The sequence below is a fragment of the Pan paniscus genome, chromosome 5 (assembly GCF_029289425.2).
Source record: "Pan paniscus chromosome 5, NHGRI_mPanPan1-v2.0_pri, whole genome shotgun sequence".
NCBI classification, from domain to species: domain Eukaryota; kingdom Metazoa; phylum Chordata; class Mammalia; order Primates; family Hominidae; genus Pan; species Pan paniscus.
This window is the reverse complement of record NC_073254.2, coordinates 18,869,180-18,890,297: the sequence shown is the minus strand read 5'-3', so window position 1 is coordinate 18,890,297 and position 21,118 is coordinate 18,869,180.

The window sequence follows — 21,118 nt, the reverse complement described above, 5'->3', positions numbered from 1 at the left end:
TTATTTTTAAATTGGGAACCTCTTTCCATGTCAATAAACATACACTATTTCATGATTTTAATGCCTGCATAATACTATGTTGTATATACTCTACTTCATTTAACCAATCTTGTTTTATTCACAGCTAAAGTGTTTCCAAATTTGCTGCCATGAATATCTATGTATCCATATCTTTATGCCATGTCCAATTACTTCCTAAGAAAAATTCCCAGAAGTGATTTTTTTACATCAAAGGGAAAGCACGACTTTAAAGATTTTTGGTGCATATTGCCAAATGTCTTCCTGAAAATTTGCCCTTTTTACACTTGAACATATGAGAGTTCTTTCTTTCTCCCCATAACTTCATCAACCTGGCGTATCAATTAAAAAATAAAATAAAACAGAAGAAAATAAAAGAAGAAAAGTTTTTGCCATTTTCCTGGAAAAAATATTTTTATTGGTTTAATTTGTGTTTCCTTGATTACTAGTGGTGTTATCAGTGTTTCCTAGGCTTATAGGCCAGTCAGTTCTTCATTAGTGAATGGGCTACGTGATGGTTAATATTAGATGTCAACTTGATTGGATTGAAGGATGCCTAGATGGCTGGCAAAGCATTGTTTTTGGGTGTGTCTGTGAAGGTGTTGCCAGAGGAGATTGACATTTGAGTCAGTGGACTGGGAGAGGAAGACCCACCCTCAATGTAGGTGGGCACCATCAAATCAGCTGCCAGTGTGGCTAGAACAAAACAGACGGAAGAAGGTGGGGTAAGCTGGCTTGCAGAGTCTTCTGGCTTTCATCTTTCTCCTGTGCTGGATGCTTCCTCCTGTTCCTCCTGCTTGGACATCAGACTCCAGGTTCTTCGGCCTTTGGACTCTGGGACTTACACTAGTGGTTGGCTGGGGGCTTTTGGGCCTTTGGCTGCAAACTGAAGGCTGCACTGTCAGCTTCCCTGCTTTTGAGGCTTTTGGACTCGGACTAAGCCGCTACTGGCTGCTTTCTTCCCCAGCTTGCAGATGGCCTATTGTGGGACTTCGCCTTGTGATTATATGAGCCCATTCTCCCTAACAAACTCACTTTCATATATACATATATCCTATTAGTTCTCTTCTTCTGGAGAACTCTGACTATTTATGGCCTTTATCCATTTCTCTGTTGGTGCTATTCATGTTTTGCTTGTTGATTTAGAAAGCAATATATTTTGTATTTTTTATTACTGTTATATAGCTATTTTAAAGCAATTAACCCATGATTTATTACATATGTTGTAAATATTTTCTTCATTTTATCGTTTGCTTTTTAATATTTTTTATGGCTCTTTAGATGAACCAAATTGGTTAACTGAAGCAGGCAAAGTCTTCTGTCAAGGGCTGGATAGCAAATATTTTAGGCTTTATAGGTCCTACAGTCTCTGATACAACCACTCAACTCTGCTGTTGTAGCTACAGACAATTCATTAATAAATGGACATGGCTGTGTTCCAACAAAACTTTATGTACAAAAACAGGTGGCGGGCAGCTGGATTTGGCCTACAGGCTGTAGTTTGCTAACCCCCAATCTATACAACTGTTTAATTTTCCCCCTGAGGTTCTGATGGTTAGCCCTTCTAACTTTAGCAGTATCTCATCCTAATTCAGATCTGTTCCTTGAGGAAGCCCACAGTGAGTGGCACACACAGCCTGCAATCCCTGACTTGTCTCTTTCCCAGGACAGTCCACCATCTCTATGCCACTCATTCAGTGCTGCTTTGTTCAGAGCGAATCCCCAACCGTTTTGGCGCCAGGGACCAGTATTGTGGAAGACAATTTTTCCACGGGGGGCGGGGAGTAGCTGCAGATGAGGTGGGAGAATTCGATTCTTATAAGGAGCTCATAAGGAGTGTGCAACTTAGATCCCTCACATTCGCAGTTCACAATAAAGTGTGCACACCTATGAGACTCTAATGCTGCCACTGATCTGACAGGAGGCGGAGCTCAGGTGATACTACTCACTCGCCCAATGCTCACTTCCTGCTGTGCGGCCTGGTTCCCAACAGGCCAGAGACTGGTACCAGTCTATGGCCCAGGGGTTGGGGACCCCTGGTTTAGAGGACCAAATGCTGCCATGGTTCTAGATATTTACTTCCAATATGTCATTTTATGAAATAAAAATGTAAGATCATTCCTTGATTTTGTATTTCTTTAGAGTTTTTCCAAAACATAGTTTGGAAAAAGATTATTTCCCATATTTCCAAAGAAAAATCATGGCTTTCTCTGAAATATCTGAGTTTCCATAAATTCATTGTTTCACTTAATCACATGTGGCATTTGCCACCATCTTATGGGTTAGGTTTCTGAGGCTGGCTCTTTAGAGATGCGTATTTTCCCTTTGGTTCTCTGCCTGCAATCGGGGTGGTTGCCAACAGGTAAAATATAGGGCCTTGGGAATGGCCTATGATCTGAATTATTCGATGTCCTCTAAGTACGTTAAAGTGAGAAAAAAAGACAGTATCACATTTTCCTGCTCAATTATACGTTTCATTTTATGTTATGAAGATAATACTTTATTAAGACAGACAAGCATAAGTATTCAAAAGAACTAAAATCACTAAATTTAAAATGATAACACACCACTGAAATTATTCTTTAAAGAAGGTAAAGCACTGAGGTAATGATATAAGAAACATACTTAATATTTTGGAATATTTACTATGTGCCAACATTATGCTAAGTACTTTTCAAGCATTCACTTATTTAACCCTTACAACCCTACAGAGTGTATACTAAGATCAACCCATTTTATAGACAAAGTCACTGATTCTTATAGACATACATTTCTTGCTTATGTTCACACAGCTAATAACGGAGCATGAACTTAAAACCTGGTGTGTCTAAATTAAGGGTGCATGCTCTTTAAATTGCTTTTCTCAATAATTCTGAATCATAATTCTTAAAAAGTCCTCCCCTCTCCATACCCCCAATAATAGTAGTAGCAGCAATAGACATTTGTACGGTGCTCAGTATGTGCCAGGCCTTGTTCTAAGAGTTTTCCATTTATTAACCTATTCATCCTCCTGTTGACAAAAAGTCAAACTCTGTAAAAATATTTTAAGAGATTTATTCTGAGCCAAATATGAGTGACCATAGCTCATGACACAGCCCTCAGGAGGTCCTGAAAACATGTACCCAAGGAGGTTGGGGTACAGCTTGGTTTTATATATTTTTGGGAGGCACGAGACATCAATCAAATACATTTAAGAAAAACTCAGCAGACTTTAGAGAGAGCAGGTTGTAAAATGTTTCTTATCAGACTTCAAAGGGTGCCTGGCTCTTAGTTGATTATCTCCTGGATCTGGAAAGGAAGGAAGGAAAACAAGGGGGAAAGGGAATTCTCTACAGAATGTGGATTTTTCCCACAAGAGACTTTGCAGGGCAATTTCAAGATATGGCAGAGAAACATGTTTTAGGGTAAAACATTTTATTTTCTTCCTCGTTATACCAGAGTCAGATTGGAAAGTAAGTAATGATATACAGGGTTAAATAAAATCCATCTGATGAGAATTTATGGTTTGTAGGGTATGACTCCCTAGAACCCTTAGATAGGAATTTGGGCAAGATAAAAAAAAATCAGAGCTTAGTCCTCACTCCTTAAAACCTTTATTAAGTAGGTACTATAAGTATCCCCATTTTTCAGACGAGGAAACTGGGGCACAGAAAAGTTAAGTCAGTAAATATCACAGCCAGGAGTTAAACCCAGACAGTCCTAGCTGGCTTCAGAATCCATGCTTGTAACAGCCATGGTTCAGTTATAGGATGTTTAGAAATCACAGGAAAACATGAAAATCACTAACCACTGTCAATTACAGCTTCATATATCTCTTGTTGATTCGAAGAGGACGCACAGCTTCATTCTAAAACATATCAAGTAATCCCAGCTACTTGGGAGACTGAGGCAGGAGGATTGCTTGAACCCAGGAGGCAGAGGCTGCAGTGAGCTGAGATCGCACCACTGCACTCCAGCCTGGGTGACAGAGCCAGACTCTCAAAAATAAATAAATAAAATTTAAGAAATAAAGCCTATCAAGTTTTTCTTTCTGTTGGACCTTCCCATGGCCTTTGGTGGCAAAACCCCTTGCAAAACAGCTTTCTTCCACACTTAGAACTCTTTTAGCAAGTATGGTCCTCCAACTACTTCCAAATGAGGGCATTATGTTGCTTTCTTAGAATGACCCCATCATCTCTTTGAGAAGCAAGTATTCTTGAAATTTTTTATATGCAAATTAAAAAGGAACATACAATCCTACTATCTACTTAGATAACTTGCTGTTGGGAAATCAGTAATTTCTACGTTAGTTCTTCCTAGCAGAAGGAAGTCATTTCCCTTTCTTTTAACCTGGGCAGTTTGCTCTGTGAAGTTGCCACTGAAGTTGGTCCTTTTATTTGTCCCTTGGAAGTCATCAGTAATTCTGACGCAGCCTGCTTTAGCAAGAAAGGTTTCAATAGCAACATAGGCTTATCAGTTCATAACATTTTACAACACACATAAAATGAACATAACACTTTGAAACATGGAAGAAAGAGGTTTAGCCCAGTCCAGACATGAACTTGCAGTCTAGAGAGGAGAGGCGTGCCTCGTGAGACACTGACTGTGCACCCATGGTGGGCATGCTAGTGCAAGTTGATGCCCTGGGGACATTTGGTGACAGTATTAAGGTGTGTCCCACGACCTTCATTACCACTGTCTTTTCTGTATCACCCCTACCATTGCTAAATGTGCCTCCACTCCAACCTGTGAATGAGCTGGGCCTATAACTAAGGGACTGGCCAAGTTACTTCGAATAAGCCCTCATGCAACTGAAACAGGACATTAGGGCTGACCTGATAAATGACTGCGAAAGGAGCTTTTGACAATGAAAATCTTAGCCTGGGTGCAGTGGTTCATGCCTGTAATCCCAGCACTTTGGGCAGCCGAGGCAGGGGGATCATCTGAGGTCAGGAGTTCGAAAACAACCTGGCCAACATGGTGAAACCCCGTCTCTACTAAAAATACAAAAATTAGTGTGGTGGTGGGCACCTGTAATCCCAGCTACTCAGGAGGCTAAGACAGGAGAATCACTTGAACCCGGGAGGCAGAGGTTGCAGTCAGCCGAGATTGCACCACTGTACTCCAGCCTGGGCAAAACTCTGCCAAAAAAAAAAAAGAAGAAGAAGAAAAAAATCTTAGTTGTGTCACAGGTGGATGTTTTGACCCCTGTTGTCAGCCAAAGCCTTTGACAATAGAGATAGACAAGGAGGGGCCGCTGAGGGGCAGCCCGGCAGCTTACTGAGAATGAAGCTGTCATTCTTTGGCTGACAAAATGTAATTTGCTAACCATCCTGCCAAATAGGCGTGCTCCATCCTGCCAAATAGGGGCTGACTATTCTATTATCTCTAGTCCTACCTTTCTGGATTTAACAGCCTCAGAGGCTGGTTTATAGTTTACACTTCAATAAGATCTCAGATCAATTCCAACATGTGGGGAAATCCAATAAACAGGGACGCTGAAATTTATGTGTTTATTTAAAGCTTGCTGTGAAACAATTACATGAATCTCACTTATAATCATCTATTACAGTTTATAAGTTACTATCCACAGCAGATTTTGAGACAGGAAAATAAATTACATTCTCAGCATCTTGTAGAATGTCTGCCTGACAGTTCAAGATGAGAAGTTGTGAAGTCCCCTCATGAAAATATGAAACCAGGGGCTGCATTGGTTGTACCTGGGGTGTGTGTGTGTGTGTGTGTGTGTGTGTGTGTGTGTGTTCTCCACTTCAGTGAAAGGAAAGCATAGTTAAGGAGCAGGATGCTGCAATCAGTCAACCAACTCCTATCTAGTGATGTCTTCTCTGTTCAGGGCAGTCTGCTAGCTAGCCAGGGGCTATACGGAAGCCCAAGGCAGCATCCTTTCAGGAAACTGAATACCCATCTAAAAATAATAGTAACACCACGAGACAGAATGTGCTGATGTTCAAAGGAAGATGAAACAATAGGCATTGTGGGAGAAAAACAAGTGCCTGCTGGGTGATCCAGGAAGACTTCCTAGAGAGGATGGGATTTGGCATGGGTTCTGAGAGTGGATGGTGTTTGAGAGGCAGGGACAGAGGACATCCAGGAGGAGAAACGACCTGAGCTGAGGCATAGAGGGCGGTGCCTGAGGTATGTTGGGGAAGAGCAATGGCTCTCACTGAGGGCAGAGAACTAGGGTAAGAAAATGAGGGGTTAGGCCAGAGAGGAGGTACAGTGGGGAAAGGTTGGAATGCTGCCCTTTCTCTGTATCAGAAATAGTCTTCTAACAGGTACCTATTAGAATGCCTTTACCCTGAGAAATGCTCAGGGGAACTTCAGAAGCCTCGTGCACCCCTCCAGGCTCTGAGAGACCCTTGGGAACCCCACAGTCTTGTATAATAATTGGTTCCCTTGTGCCCTCCATGAGTGAATGAGGAATTAAGTAAGACACAGTTCACCCCACCAGATAGATATTATGTAGAAATTCCACCTTCTGATCTCTCCTCTTCATCACTATTTTTTAGATGAAAACACTGAGAAGCCAGGAACAGCATCAGAAAGTCTCTCCCTCTCACACAAGGAGCAAACTAAGCAGAACATCAAAAGGATTGTGCTAGAACTGTAAGGAGCAACTTCATTCGTGTGTTTAATTGAGCTCCTGTTATTTTGCCAGGCAAGGGGCTAGGCCTTGGAGATACAGCAATGAAACGGACCAGGCAAGATCCAAAGCTTCATGCAACTTGCAAACCATTGAACAAGATAGATATTAAACAAATTAATGCATAGATAAAAGTTGGAAAGAAATATGGAGGAAAGTTTTGGGAGCTATCAGAGACTACAACAGGGAAGGCCAGGAAATGCCTATTGGAGGAGGTGACATTGAGGCTGAAATCTGAAGGGCCAGTGAGCATTAGCCCAGTGAAGAGAGTAGGAGGAAAAGCATTTGCTTCGTCACTCATTCCTTACTCTCTATGCCTGGATACCTTCTTTAGTTATCTTGATGACCTTAGAAACTACAATGACTGTGCGTCTCTAATTCCCTGAAGGCTGAGACAGTCTATACAGCCTGAAGTGAGTCTACAGTATTTTTTTCTCTTCATAATATAGAGGCACCTCCCACATCCCAGGATGTAGCTACGTTGGCAGCCCTTGGATATTTGCAGATGCTGCAATGGGTCTTCCTACAGTTTGCTTTACAGTTAACATGAGACAGTGCTTGCTTAAATCCACCTACAGGCTGTTCAGTCTTTGTCCTCAGATCTCATCGTCTTTCACATTGTAGGTTACCTCCTTTCTGAAATTCTGCCCTTCTTTGTCTCCATGACACCGTCTTTCCTCTGTTCAAATTCTCTGGCAACTTCTCCATCTGCTGTTTTCCATGCTATCAGTTGAGATCAGGTTTGGCCAGAAGCAGAGGCCCACAGTAGCAGCAGCTTACACAAGATGGAAATCCATCTCTCCCTCATGTAAAAGCCTGGGATTGGCAATCCAGGGCAGGTATAGCGAATTCCCCAAATCATCTAGAGGCCTGGCCCCGTGCCAGCCTCTACTGCTCCATCTTAAGGTGGAACACTCATCTTCCTGGTCCAAGAAGACTGCTAGAACTCCAGCCCTTCAGATCAGGATTCTAGGAAGCAGGATGAAACTTGGGACAAAGAAAAAGGGGACAAAAGACGTCAAGCGTCTATTAGGACAGGTTCCTGGAAGTGATTACGTGACACTCACTCTTTTTAAAAATATATCTATTTTAAATTGGTATATCATAATTGTATATTCTTAAATCTCTTGGCCAAAACTTAGTCCCATGGTTACATCTAGTGATAAAGGAAAGTGGAATATATAGTTTTTATTTCAGATAATTCTGTGCTCAACTAAAAATGTGGGTTTTGTCATGGAAAAAGGTGAGAATGAATAATAATGAACAACCATCTTGATGGGTATGTCTAGTAACTTGGTTGTGGTGATGGCATCACAGGCATATGCTATATCCAAACTCATCAAGATACATGTAGCAAATGTATACAATTTTTGTATATCAATCATACCTCAATAACGCTTAAAAAAAGGTCAGTGTGAAAGCACTGATCTGTGCTACACACTGATGGATGTGGGTGTCATCAGGAATTATGACTTGTATAGTCCCAAACTTGCCAGTCTCATCCAGCTGAGACTGTGTGCTGACAATGTCCACATTTCTCACTTCCTTTATTTTTTTCTGAGATAGAGTTTCACTCTGTTGCCCAGGCTGGAGGTCAGTGGTGTGATCTCGGCTCACCGCAACCTCCTCCTCCTGAGGTTCAAGTGATTCCCCTGCCTCAGCCTCCTGAGTAGCTGGGATTACCGGTGCCCACCACCATGCCCAGCTAATGTTTGTATTTGTAGTAGAGAGGGGTTACACCATGTTAGCCAGGCTGGTCTCAAAATCCTGACCTGTAGCGATACTCCCGCCTTGGCCTCCAAAAGTCTTGGGGTTACAGGCTGGACCCACCATGCCTCGCCCACATTTCTTACTTCTTGACTTTCTCCTAAGCTCAACCACTGCATCCCAACTATCTGCGGTATACCTCCGCCTGCTTGTCTATAGATCTCAAAGTCAACACCTCCAAAATGTCAATCATTCAATTCCTTCCCACATCCTGCCTTTCTTCTGTGTTTTTATGCTGCCATAAAGTGATCCCAGACTTTCCTCCACTCAACACATACTACTAAGTTCCTACTGCGTGAGAGACTCCATTCCAAGTGCTTGGGATACGTTGTGGAACAAAACAAATGCACACACACTGAGTCCCCATCTGAGGAGCTGGTGTTCTAACTTCCTCCTGTTTTGCCTCAGTCTTCTTCACACCCTGCATTCTAGGCAAACTGAGTTACCTGCTATGTTCATGCAGGACCTGTCCTTTGCTTGTGTTCTTACTCTTTCCAGAATGTTCTTTTGTTGATTTCTTACTAGCAGTGGCTCTCAATCAGGGTGATTTTGCCTGGAGACATTTTTGGTTGTCACAGCTGGATGGGGTCCTATTGGCATGCTGGTGGGTAGTAAGCCAGGGATGCTGCTAAACATCCTGCAATGTATGGGCAGCCCCACAGTAAAAAAATGATCTGGTCCCAAGTCAGTAGTGCTGAGACTGAGAAACCCTGTACTAGAGTCAAGTCATACATATCCTTCAATGCCAGCTCTAATGTCACTTTCATGAAATGTCCATGATGTTTTCTCCCATTTCTGTGCTCTCAAACCTATCTATGTCTCTACTGAAATCCTAGTTCCCGTGTGTACCTCTGTGATGACGCTCATCGCTTTTCATAGGCCGTAAAAGTCAACAAGGCTGAATTTATACCTGATTCATCTGAGTTCTCAGAGGCTAGCACAGAGCTTAGTGTACAGCAAAAAGGTACTCAAATATGTGTTCTACACAGGAGTGGGGAATACGCAAGCATCTGTCTCTTCTCCCAGACTGCATTTCCTAGGAATTAGACTGAAGATTCTAGCTTCAGAAGGGAAACTGCCAGTCTCCTTCAGCCACATCTGGAAGAGTTTCAACTGGCATCAAGCCACAAGAAAGCCTCTGCCTCTACCGGCCTGAAAGGGAAAGAGCCAGTGGAAAAAGAGACTAAACAAACATGGCAGGAAATATGACTCTGTGCACCCTCAGAGGCTCCCTGCAAAAGTAATCGAAAGCAGGAAAAACCTTTGCTTAGATGGGAGCTTGACCAGCTTTGCAAGTGAGTTAGGGCAACGAGTAGCCTCAGCTGCCCTTGGAATCCTCACAAAGCAGAAACCAGGAGCCACGTGCAGCTAGCTGCACCCAGGGCAAGCTCCCAGCCAAGGGGCTCTGTGCTGTTTCTGGGCCACTCCTGGTGAGGGCCTGAGCACAGACATTGCTGTGGCTGAGTTTAGGATGGTGTGTCAACTATCACTTATTCACTGAACTTTTTTTGGCCAAGTCCTTGAGTTGTCTGGGAGGCTGGAGTGTCCTGGCAAGCCTGGAAAACTGTGGAATCTAAACAAACTGGCTCAGTTATCTCAGGTTCCTGTTGAATCCAGATGTGCCAGCTTTAGCCTTCTCATCTAGCTGCTGAAAGCCAGGAGCTCTGCTAGGCACCATTGTTAATCTTCCTGGCAGCTGAAATGGCAATAAGGTCTGTGGGGTCCCAGTTCTGAATCTCCGAAAGCAGGCACAAGGGAGCTTTGGGGCTTTTGCAAAGGAGTGATTGAAATCAGATGGAGGAGAAGAAAATGGCTCAAAGCTGTAGTCAAAGCCCAGAGCCACAGAGCTTTCGGTGAGCACTTTACTGCTAGATCTGTTCCACTGGGGAACATGTGTCACTCATCCAACTTAATGCAGAACAGACACAACAATTAGTTATGTCTCTTACCATCACCTAATTCTCTGCTTCCACGTGCACCTAATTCTCTGTTTTCACATTCGTGCACCATGGTGGGGTTGAATGTTGAGAGAGGGTGGGCCAGGAAGAAGCCTGCTAACATGTTTTTTTCCTTTATGCAGGATTTTGGAGGTTTAAGCAGGAAGCAGAGAGTGGGTGTGCTTTCCAGGAAGGAAACAGTGGTATGCGGCATGGACCATGTGGTTGGCTTTCTGCTTTAAGGTTCAGCCATGGGATGAGACTCCAACTCTATGTCCTAAATCAGCCTGTCCAACAGAAATACAGTACCAGCCACAAATGCAAGCCACGCATGTCATTTTATTTTCTTTTTTAAATTTTATTATTATTATACTTTAAGTTTTAGGGTACATGTGCACAATGTGCAGGTTACATATGTATACATGTGCCATGTTGGTGTGCTGCACCCATTAACTCATCATTTAACATTAGGTATATCTCCTAATGCTATCCCTCCCCCTTCCCCCACCCCACAACAGTCCCCGGTGTGTGATGTTCCCCTTCCTGTGTCCATGTGTTCTCATTGTTCAATTCCCACCTATGAGTGAGAACATGTGGTGTTTGGTTTTTTGTCCTTGCAATAGTTTGCCAAGAATGATGGTTTCCAGTTTCATCCATGTCCCTACAAAGCACATGAACTCATCATTTTTTATGGCTGCATAGTATTCCATGGTGTATATGTGCCACATTTTCTTAATCCAGTCTATCGTTGTTGGACATTTAGGTTGTTTCCAAGTCTTTGCTATTGTGAATAGTGCCACTCTAAACATACGTGTGCATGTGTCTTTATAGCAGCATGATTTATAGTCCTTTGGGTATATACCCAGTAATAGGATGGCTGGGTCAAATGGTATTTCTAGTTCTAGATCCCTGAGGAATCGCCACACCGACTTCCACAAGGGTTGAACTAGTTTACAGTCCCACCAACAGTGTAAAAGTGTTCCTATTTCTCCACATCCTCTCCAGCACCTGTTGTTTCCTGACTTTTTAATGATCGCCATTCTAACTGGTGTGAGATAGTATCTCATTGTGGTTTTGATTTACATTTCTCTGATGGCCAGTGATGATGGGCATTTTTTCATGTGTTTTCTGGCTGCATAAATGTCTTCTTTTGAGAAGTGTCTGTTCATATCCTTTGCCCACTTTTTGATGGGGTTGTTTTTTTCTTGTAAATTTCTTTGAGTTCGTTGTAGATTCTGGATATTAGCCCTTTGTCAGATTAGTAGGTTGCAAAAATTTTCTCCCATTCTGTAGGTTGCCTGTTCACTCTGATGGTAGTTTCTTTTGCTGTGCAGAAGCTCTTTAGTTTAATTAGATCCCATTTGTCAATTTTGTCTTTTGTTGCCATTGCTTTTGGTGTTTTAGACATGAAGTCCTTGCCCATGCCTATGTCCTGAATGGTATCGCCTAGGTTTTCTTCTAGGGTTTTTATGGTTTTAGGTCTAACATGTAAGGCTTTAATCCATCTTGAATTAATTTTGCATAAGGTGTAAGGAAGGGATTCAGTTTATTAAATTTTCTCATAGCAACATTAGAAAATGTAAAAAGAAATGAATGCAATTAATTCTAATAAAATATTTAAGCCAAAATATCCAAAATATTATCATTTCAACATGTAATTAATAAGAATATTATTTATAAGACAACTTACATAATTTTATTGTACAAAGTCTTTGTAATTCATTGTATAGTTTACACTTACAGAATGTCAATTTGAACTAGCCACATTTCAAGGGCTTAATACCCTTGTTTGAAATGCTTACCTGCAGTGCAAACCCAGAATAATTTCGTCCTTTCACAAGGTACCAATTGGTGCCCAGGCACTAACGTATCAAATATACAACAGAGGGCTAAAATAGCACTTGAAATATAGTGAGATGGGGATTTTTTAAAAAAATTTACCAGAATCCTCTCAAGGGGAACATGTATCATATGTGGTTGGGAGAAATCCTTTGAAAAGTTTGCCATGGCCAAGATGAGGGTAGGAGTTGGAGATGCAGAAGCTCCCACAAAGAACTCCTAGGTCATAGGTTGATGGCTGAACTTGGATCTCTCAGAGATTTCACCATTTTTAAAAATTACTTTTCTAGGGCCAAGACAAAGGTCAATAGTGACTCAATTTACTATTGGAGAAATTTTAACAACTTCAATCTCTAATAAGAGGGTCTTAGCAAAATTGTGAACTACCCACATGAAAGAATATTTTGCCATGATTAAAATACTATTTAGAAACATGGGGATATACCTAATATAGAATGGCAAGTAGAGGAAGAAAGCAGAACTGAGTGTAATTATTCATACAAGCTGAACCATATTTAATAAGTGCAAAAGAAATATGCCAAAATATTGCCATTGTTTTTATTAGGAAGTAGCACCATGGGTGATTTTTCTGGACTTTTCAATGTTTTTCTAATGAACATATATTACTTTGAGGATTATCAGGAAGGGGATAAAACAAAACCCAGTGACTCACTTGCCAGAATTTCCCCTGTTCTGTAACTACTTAATTATATATGTGTGTATTTACAATGCGTGTGTCTTTTGTAGGTATGCAAGTGTGTGTGCACATGTGTGTACATGGGTGCATGTGTACCTTCCTGAGTTGTCTCCTGAGCCTGATCTCAGACTAATGCTCCAGAGATCTAGGAAAAGGCAACCCTCTTCCACTCTAACATAATTATCTCCTTGAATTTTATTAATTTGGATAGAACATCATGTCTATAGCAATTCTGTTGCCATTTCTAATCCCCACATCCCCAATTGCTTTTTGAGAGACAATATCTCTTATGAATATTTCTAGCTGGATATAGAATGATTTCTCCTGTTCACTTTATGTGTAAATAAGACAATAAATCATTTCTGATCTCCAGGTTCCCTCTCCTAAATTTCAATCCAGAAGCAAGGAACCTGAGATGATTATGCAGCCAAAAAATCATGCCACATCACTTTCATGACATCTAATCATACCGGCCTGACTGAACAGCTTTTCAGAAGATCATTTTACATAGCCTGTTTTATACTATAGGGTTAAGAGGGAGAAAGAAAACTGATAATAAACAAGAAGTAGAAAATTTAAACTATTTGGAAAAAAGTCCCCAAGTAATGATAAGAAATGGGGTAATCATTAAATACTTTAAGACTGCAACATATTCAGCTAAGACACATATGCTAAGAAGATAAAAGTTTATAGAAGAAAATAATATATTATGAGTAATTCTTTTTCCAGGAGTATAGTATATTAGATTCCCTGACAAACCCACCTACATAAAATGACTCAAATACTGAATAATAAATGTTTTAAAATATATTTTGTATATTAACTTGTGTAAAAGTAAGTATATGCCAATCTCCCAAGTGAAGTAAGACACAGAACTCTAGAAGCACCAAAGCAAGCATCTGTCATGGAGAATTTTGCCAAAATCCAGAATCCTTGAGTTTCTATTTTAATGACTACACCACGTACAGGTGGCAGAAAGTAAAGCCCAAAACATACTCAGGTGGGGAATAAAAATGAGATTTCCCCAAAAAGCTGAGACTCCAAAGAACTTTACCCACAGTGAAGCCCCACTGAAAAGAAAGGAATAGCAAGGAAATTTACTATCTCAACCCCAGTGTTGGAAGGAGTAAATTAAAATAATCCCCTGATAATTCATAACTATAAGTTGGGCTTCATGTGGACCTGAGTTTCTGTTATCTATGTAGTCTGAAAACCCTAAAAAGGAAAATTTAATTTAAGGTGGACATTGATGGATAGTGTTTAAAAGTGACTGGCCGAAAATACTCAACTTTAACCTAGACCTCAAATAATCTGCATAGATACATTTCTAGTAAAAAGGAGCAGTTCACGGTCACAATAACAAAATGCAAGAAAACACGGCACTTCTAGTCCCTTTAAATAATGGAATAGTTATCTAGACAAATCCTCCCAATAAAAAAAAAGAAACTAAAAATTCTGATGTTAAAAAACAAACAGCATTAGAAGGTAGGAGAGTTCTGCTTCTGGGGAGATGAAGTAGGCATACTTTTCTCTATTCTTCCCACTAAGTGCAAGTAAAAACCTTGGTAATTATACATAAAGCATTCTCAGATGAAGGAAGACCAAGAGAATCTATCACCAGCACACCTACCCTAAAAGAATGGCTAAGCGAAGATCCCTAAACAGAAAGGAAACAATAAAAGATAAACCTTAAAACATGAGGCAGGAGAAAACTAACATTGTAAGCCAAAATATGGGTAAATACAATAGGCCCTCCTTTTCCTCTTGAGTATCCTAAATTATGTTCGATGGCTGAAGCAAAAAATTATAACACTGATATTGCTCTAAAACTATTTGCAAAAACACAACAGATTTGGCAAGAACACAAAAAAATCAAGATTTATAATTAACAAACATTTAAAAATTAGAAAGACCTACCCTCTGTCTAATTAAATTCTAGAATAAGACAATAGGAAATAGGATATGTTCTGTGGATAACAGCTGATAATTTTCCAGAATTATTGAAATACATCAATAAGCAGGTGTAGGAAGACCAACAAACGTACCCCAGAATCAATACCCAGACTTATTATGGTAAAATTTCAGAGCATTAGATAGAAAGAGGCCTTAAAAGGAAGCCAAAGAGATCATCGACAAATGAATAGCAACTAGACTGACTGCTGGTACCTTGTAGCAACCATGGAAGTGAGAAGATAATAGAAAAAATACCATCAATAAGCTGAAAGAAAATAATTTTCTACCTAGAATTATATAACCAGAAAAAGTAACTTCCAAAGAAAAAGATCAAAAAACCCACAAAAACCAACAGAGACAAAAGTAACAATGTATCACCAAAACGTTCCTACTAAATTAAATTCTAAAGTGGATACTTCAGTAGAATAAAATGACCACAGATGGAAAGACTGAGATGCAAGAAGAAATGATGAGCAAAGTAAGTAAATTCAAAGAAGCATGGATTCTATCAAAAATAATTATGATAAATGGGAAAATATTCTAGAAGTAAAATACTGTATAACTGTAGTATGTAAGTTTGGATGGGGGTGATTAAAGTTAATGCACCTCAAATCTTCATATTGTTGAAAAGAAGGGTAAATAATGTTGAAATGCAAATATCTGAAAGTCAAATATGGAAAACAATAAGTCAAATAAATAATATTAACCAAAAAAACCTGCACTACATATGACAAACCCACAATTAAAATCATAATGGTAAAAAGTTGAAGGCTTTTCCTCTAAGATCAGAAATAAGACAAGGATGCCCACTTTCACCACTTCTATTAAACATTGAACTGGAAGTTTGAGTCACAAGAATTATTCAATAAAAAGAAATTAAAAGCATCCAAATCAGAAAGGAAGAAGTTAAATCGTCACTGTTTTCAGATGACATGCTCCTATATGTAGAAAACCCTAAAGCTTCCACTAAAAAAAAAAAAAAAACATCAGAACTAATAAACAAATTCAGTAAAGTTGCAGAATACAAAGTCAACATATAAAAATCAGTTGCATTTCTTTACAACAATAACAATGTATCCTACAGAGAAATCAAGAAAATAATCCCATTTATAATAGCATCAAAGAATACTTACGAATACATTTAGCCAAAGAGATGAAAAATCTATACACAGAAAATAAAACAATAATGAAAGAAATTAAAGAGGGCATAAATAAATGAAAGAATATTGTGTATTCATGGATTATAAGAATTAATATCACTAAAATGTTCATACTACCTAAAACAATACACAGATTCAACATAATCTCTATCAAAATTCCAATGAACTTTTTTACAGGAACAAATAAAATAATTATTAAATTCATATGGAACCAAAAAAGACCCTGAATAGTCAAAATATTCTTAAGGGAAAAAAAAAAAACAAAGTTGGAGGCATCACATTCCTAATTTCAAATTGTATTACAAAGCAACAGTAATCAAAACAGTATGGTGGCACATACTTGTAATCCCAGCACTTTGGGAGGCCAAGGCAGGTGAATTGCTTGAGTTCAGGAATTCCAGACTAGCCTGAGCAACATGGCTAAACCCCATATCAAAAATAAATAAATAAATAAGTTGGGTGTGGTGGTATGCACCTGTAGTCCTGCCTACTTGAGAGGCTGAGATGGGAGAATTGTTTCAGCTCAGGAGGTCAAGGCTGCAGTGAGCTGAGACAGCACCACTGCACTCCAGCAAATACCTTGTCTCAAAAAAACCACAGTATAGTACTGGCATAAAAACATATACATAGACCAATGGAACAGAATCAGGAGCCCAGAAATAAATCCAAGCATATATGGTCAATTAATCTTTGGCAATGCCACCAAGAAGACATGATAGAGAAGGGATGGTCTATTCAATAAATAGTGTTGGGAAAATTGGAAATCCACATGCCAAAGAATGAAACTGGACACTTACATTACACCATACACAATAAAATCAACTCAAAATGGATCAAAGATCTAAATGTAAGACCCAATACCATAAAACTCCTAGGAAAAAAAAAATAAGAGAAAAGTTCCTTGACATGGGTCTTGGCAATTATTTTTTGGATATGACACCAAAATAACAGGCAAGAAAAGCAAAACAAAAAATGAAAAAGAAGTAGAACTACATCTGACTAAAAAGCTTCTGCAGAGCAAAGAAAACAATAAACAAAATGAAAAGGCAGCCTATGAATTAGAAGAAAATATTTGCCAACCATTTATCAGGTAAAGGGTTAATCTCCAAAATATACAGGGAACTGACACAACTCAACAGCAAAAAGGCAAATAACCTGATTTAAAAGTAGTTAGCCCTGGCAGGGTGCAGTGGCTCACGCCTGTAATCCCAGCACTTTGGGAGGCCGAGGCGGGCGGATCACAAGGTCAGGAGATTGACACCATCCTGGCTAACACAGTGAAATCCCATCTCTACTAAAAACATAAAAAAATTAGCTGGACATGGTGGCGGGCGCCTGTAGTCCCAGCTACTCGGGAGACTGAGGCAGGAGAATAGTGTGAACCCGGGAGGCAGAGGTTGCAGTGAGCCAAAATCGCACCACTGCACTCCAGCCTGGGCCACAGAGCGAGACTCCGTCTCAAAAAAAAAAAAAAAAAAAAAGGCAGCCTGGCACAGTGGCTCATGCCTGTAATCCCAGCACTTTGGGAGGCCAAGGAGGGTGGATCACCTAAGGTCAGGAGTTCAAGACCAGCCTGGCCAACATGGTGAAACCCCATCTCTACTAAAAATAAAAAAATTAGCCAGGCATGGTGGCGTGTGTCTGTAATCCCAGCTACTAAGGGGGCTGAGGCAGGAGAATTACTTGAACCCAGGAGGCGGAGGTTGCAGTGAGCCAAGATCATGCCACTGCACTCCAGTCTGGGCAACAGAGCAAGACTCTGTCTCAAAAAAAAAAAAAAAAAAATGGACATTTTCCCAAAGACATAAAAATGGCCAAGAATATGAAAAGGTGCTCAACATCACTAGTTCACAGGGAAATGCAAATCAAAACCACAATAAGCTATCATCTCATGCCCATTAAGATGGCTGTTAACAAAAGGACATGATATAGTAAGTATTGGCCAAGGTGTAGAGAAAGAAAACTTTTGTGCACTGTTGGTGGCAATGCAGATTGGTGTAGCCATTAAGAAAAACAGTACGGAGGTTCCTAAAGAAATTAAAAATAGAACTACCATATGCCCTAGCAATCGCTATTCCAGATATATACCCAAAAGAAATAAAATCAACACTTTGTAAAGATATCTGCACTCCCATGTTCACTGTAGCATGATTCACAGTAGCAAAGATATGGAAACAACCTAAGTGTCTGTGGACAGATGAATGAATAAAGAAGTTGTGGGATATATATATATGTATGTGTGTGTGTGTGTGTGTGTGTGTGTAATATTATTCAGTCTTAAAAAGGAAAGAGATTCAGCCGGGCGCAGTGGCTCATGTCTGTAATCCCAGCACTTTGGGAGGCCGAGGCGGGCGGATCACAAGGTCAGGAGATCGAGACCATCCTGGCTAACAGGGTGAAACCCCATCTCTACTAAAAATACAATTAAAAAAATTAGCTGGGCATGGTGGTGGGCGCCTGTAGTCCCAGCTAGTAAGGAAGCTGAGGCAGGAGAATGGCATGAACCAGGGAGGCGGAGCTTTCAGTGAGCTGAGATCACACCACTGCACTCCAGTCTGGGTGACAGAGGGAGACTCCGTCTCAAAATAAATAAATAAATAAGGAAAGAGATTTTGCCATTTGCAACAACATGGATGAAACTAGGGGACATTATGCTAAGTGAAATAAGCCAGACAGAAAAAGACAAATGCTGCATGATCTCACTTATATATGGATACTTTAAAAAAATCAAATACATACAAACGGAATAGAACAGTGATTACCAAGGGTGGAGGAGTGCAGAAAATAGGAAGATATGAGTACAAAGGTACAAACTTGCAGTTATGTCATATGAATAAGTCTAGAGATGTAGTGTACAATGTGAAGATTATTAATAATATTGTACTGTATGCTGGAAATTTGCCAGAAGGGTCTATCTTAGGTAATCCTATAAGATTACCTAAGAGGAAAGATTAACTTTGTGATATGGTTTGACTTTGTGTCCCCACCCAAATCTCATCTCAAATTGTAATCTCCAGGAGTTTAGGGAAGGACCTCATGGGAGGTGATTGAATCATGGGGTGGTTTCCCCATGCAGTCGTCGTGATAGTGAGTTCTCACAAGATCTAATGGTTTTATGCGTGTTTGACAGTTCCTTCTTCACAAGGGTTCACTTTGCTGCCACCTTGTGAAGAAGGTGCCTGTTTCGCCTTCTGCCATAATTGGAAGTTTCCTGAGGCCTCCTCAGCCTTGCAAAACTGTGAGTTAATTAAATCTCTTTTCTTTGTAAATTACCCAGTCTCAGGTAGTATCTTTATAGCAGTGTGAAAATGGACTAATACAGAGAATTGGTACCAGCACAGCGGGGTACTGCTATAAAGATAACTGAAACGACTTTGGAACTGGGTAGAGATTGGAACAGTTTGGAGGGCTCAGAAGAAGACAGAAATATGTGGAAAAGTATGAAACCTCCTAGAGACTTGTTGAATGGTTTTGACCAAAATGCTGATAGTAATATGGACAATGAAGTCCAGGCTGAGGTGGTCTCATATGGAGATGAAGAACTTACTGGGAACTGAAGCAAAGGTCACTCTTGCTATGCCTTAGCAAAGAGACTGGTGGAATTTTGCCCTTGCCCTAGAGATCTGTGGACTTTTGAACTTGACAGAGATTATCTGAAATTGGAACTTACATTTAAAAGGGAAGCAGAGCATAAAAGTTTGGAAAATTTGCAGTCTGACAATGCAATAAAAAAAGAAAACCCCATTTTCTGGGGAGAAATTCAAGCCTGCTGCAGAAATTTGCATAAGTAACGAGTAGCCAATGTTAATCACCAAGATAATGGGGGAAATGCCTCCAGGGCATGTCAGAGATCTTGGTGGCAGCCTCTCCCATCAGAGGCCCAGAGGCCTAGGAGGAAAAAATAATTTTTGTGCCAGGCCCAGGGCCCCCCAGCTCTGTGTAGTCTCAGGACTTGGTGCCCTGTGTCCCAGCTGCTTCAGCTCCAGCTGTGGCTAAAAGGGGCCAAGGTACAGCTTGGGCAGTTGCTTCAGAGGGTGTAAGCCCCAAGCCTTGGGAGCTTCCACATAGTGTTGGGCCTGTGGGTGCACAGAAGTCAAGAATTGAGGTTTGGGAACCTCCATCTAGATTTCAGACAGTGTATGGATGTCCAAGCAAAAGTCTGCTGCAGGAGTGGAGCCCTCGTGGAGAAACTTTACTAAGGCAGGGTGGAAAGGAAATGTGGGGTTGGAGCCCCGGCACAAAGTCCCCACTGGGGCACTGCCTAGTGGAGCTGTGAGAAGACGGTCACCATCCTTCATACCCCAGAATGGTAGAACCACTGACAGCCTGCGCTCTGTACCTGGAAAAGCCACAGGCACTCAATGCCAGCCTGTGAAGGAGCTGCCCAAGGCCATGGGAGCCCACCCCTTGCATCAGTGTGCCCCAGATGTGAGACATGGAGTCATTGGAGATCATTTTGGAGCTTTAAGATTTAATTATTACCCCGCTGGATTTGGGACTTGCATGGGGCCTGTGGCACCTTTGTTTTGGCCAATTTTTACCACTTGGAATAGATCTATTTGCCCAATGCCTGTACCTCATTGTATCTAGGAAGTAACCAATTTGCTTTTGATTTTATAGGCTTATAGGTGGAATGGACTTGCCTTGTCTCAGATGAGACTTTGGACATTGGGCTTTTGAGTTAATGCTGAAATGAGTTAAGACTTTGGGAGACTGTTGGGAAGGCATGATTGGTTTTGAAATGTAAAAAGGACATGAGATTTGGGAGCGGCCAAGGGTGGAATGACAGGGTTCAGCTTTCTCTCCCCACCCAAATTTCATCTGGAATTGTAATCTCCAGGTGTTGAGGGTGGGACTTCATATATAATTGAATCACGGGGGCAGTTTCTGCGTGCTGTTCTCATGATAGTGGGTTTTCATGAGATCTCATGGTTTTATAAGTGCTTGACAGTTTCTCCTTCACTTGTGCTCTCTCTCCAGCTGCCTTGTGAGGAAGGTGCTTGCTTTGCCTTCTGCCATGATTGTTAAGTTTCCTGAGGCCTCCCCAGCCATGCAGAACTGTGAGTCAATTAACCCCCCTTTCCTTTATAAATTACCCAGTCTC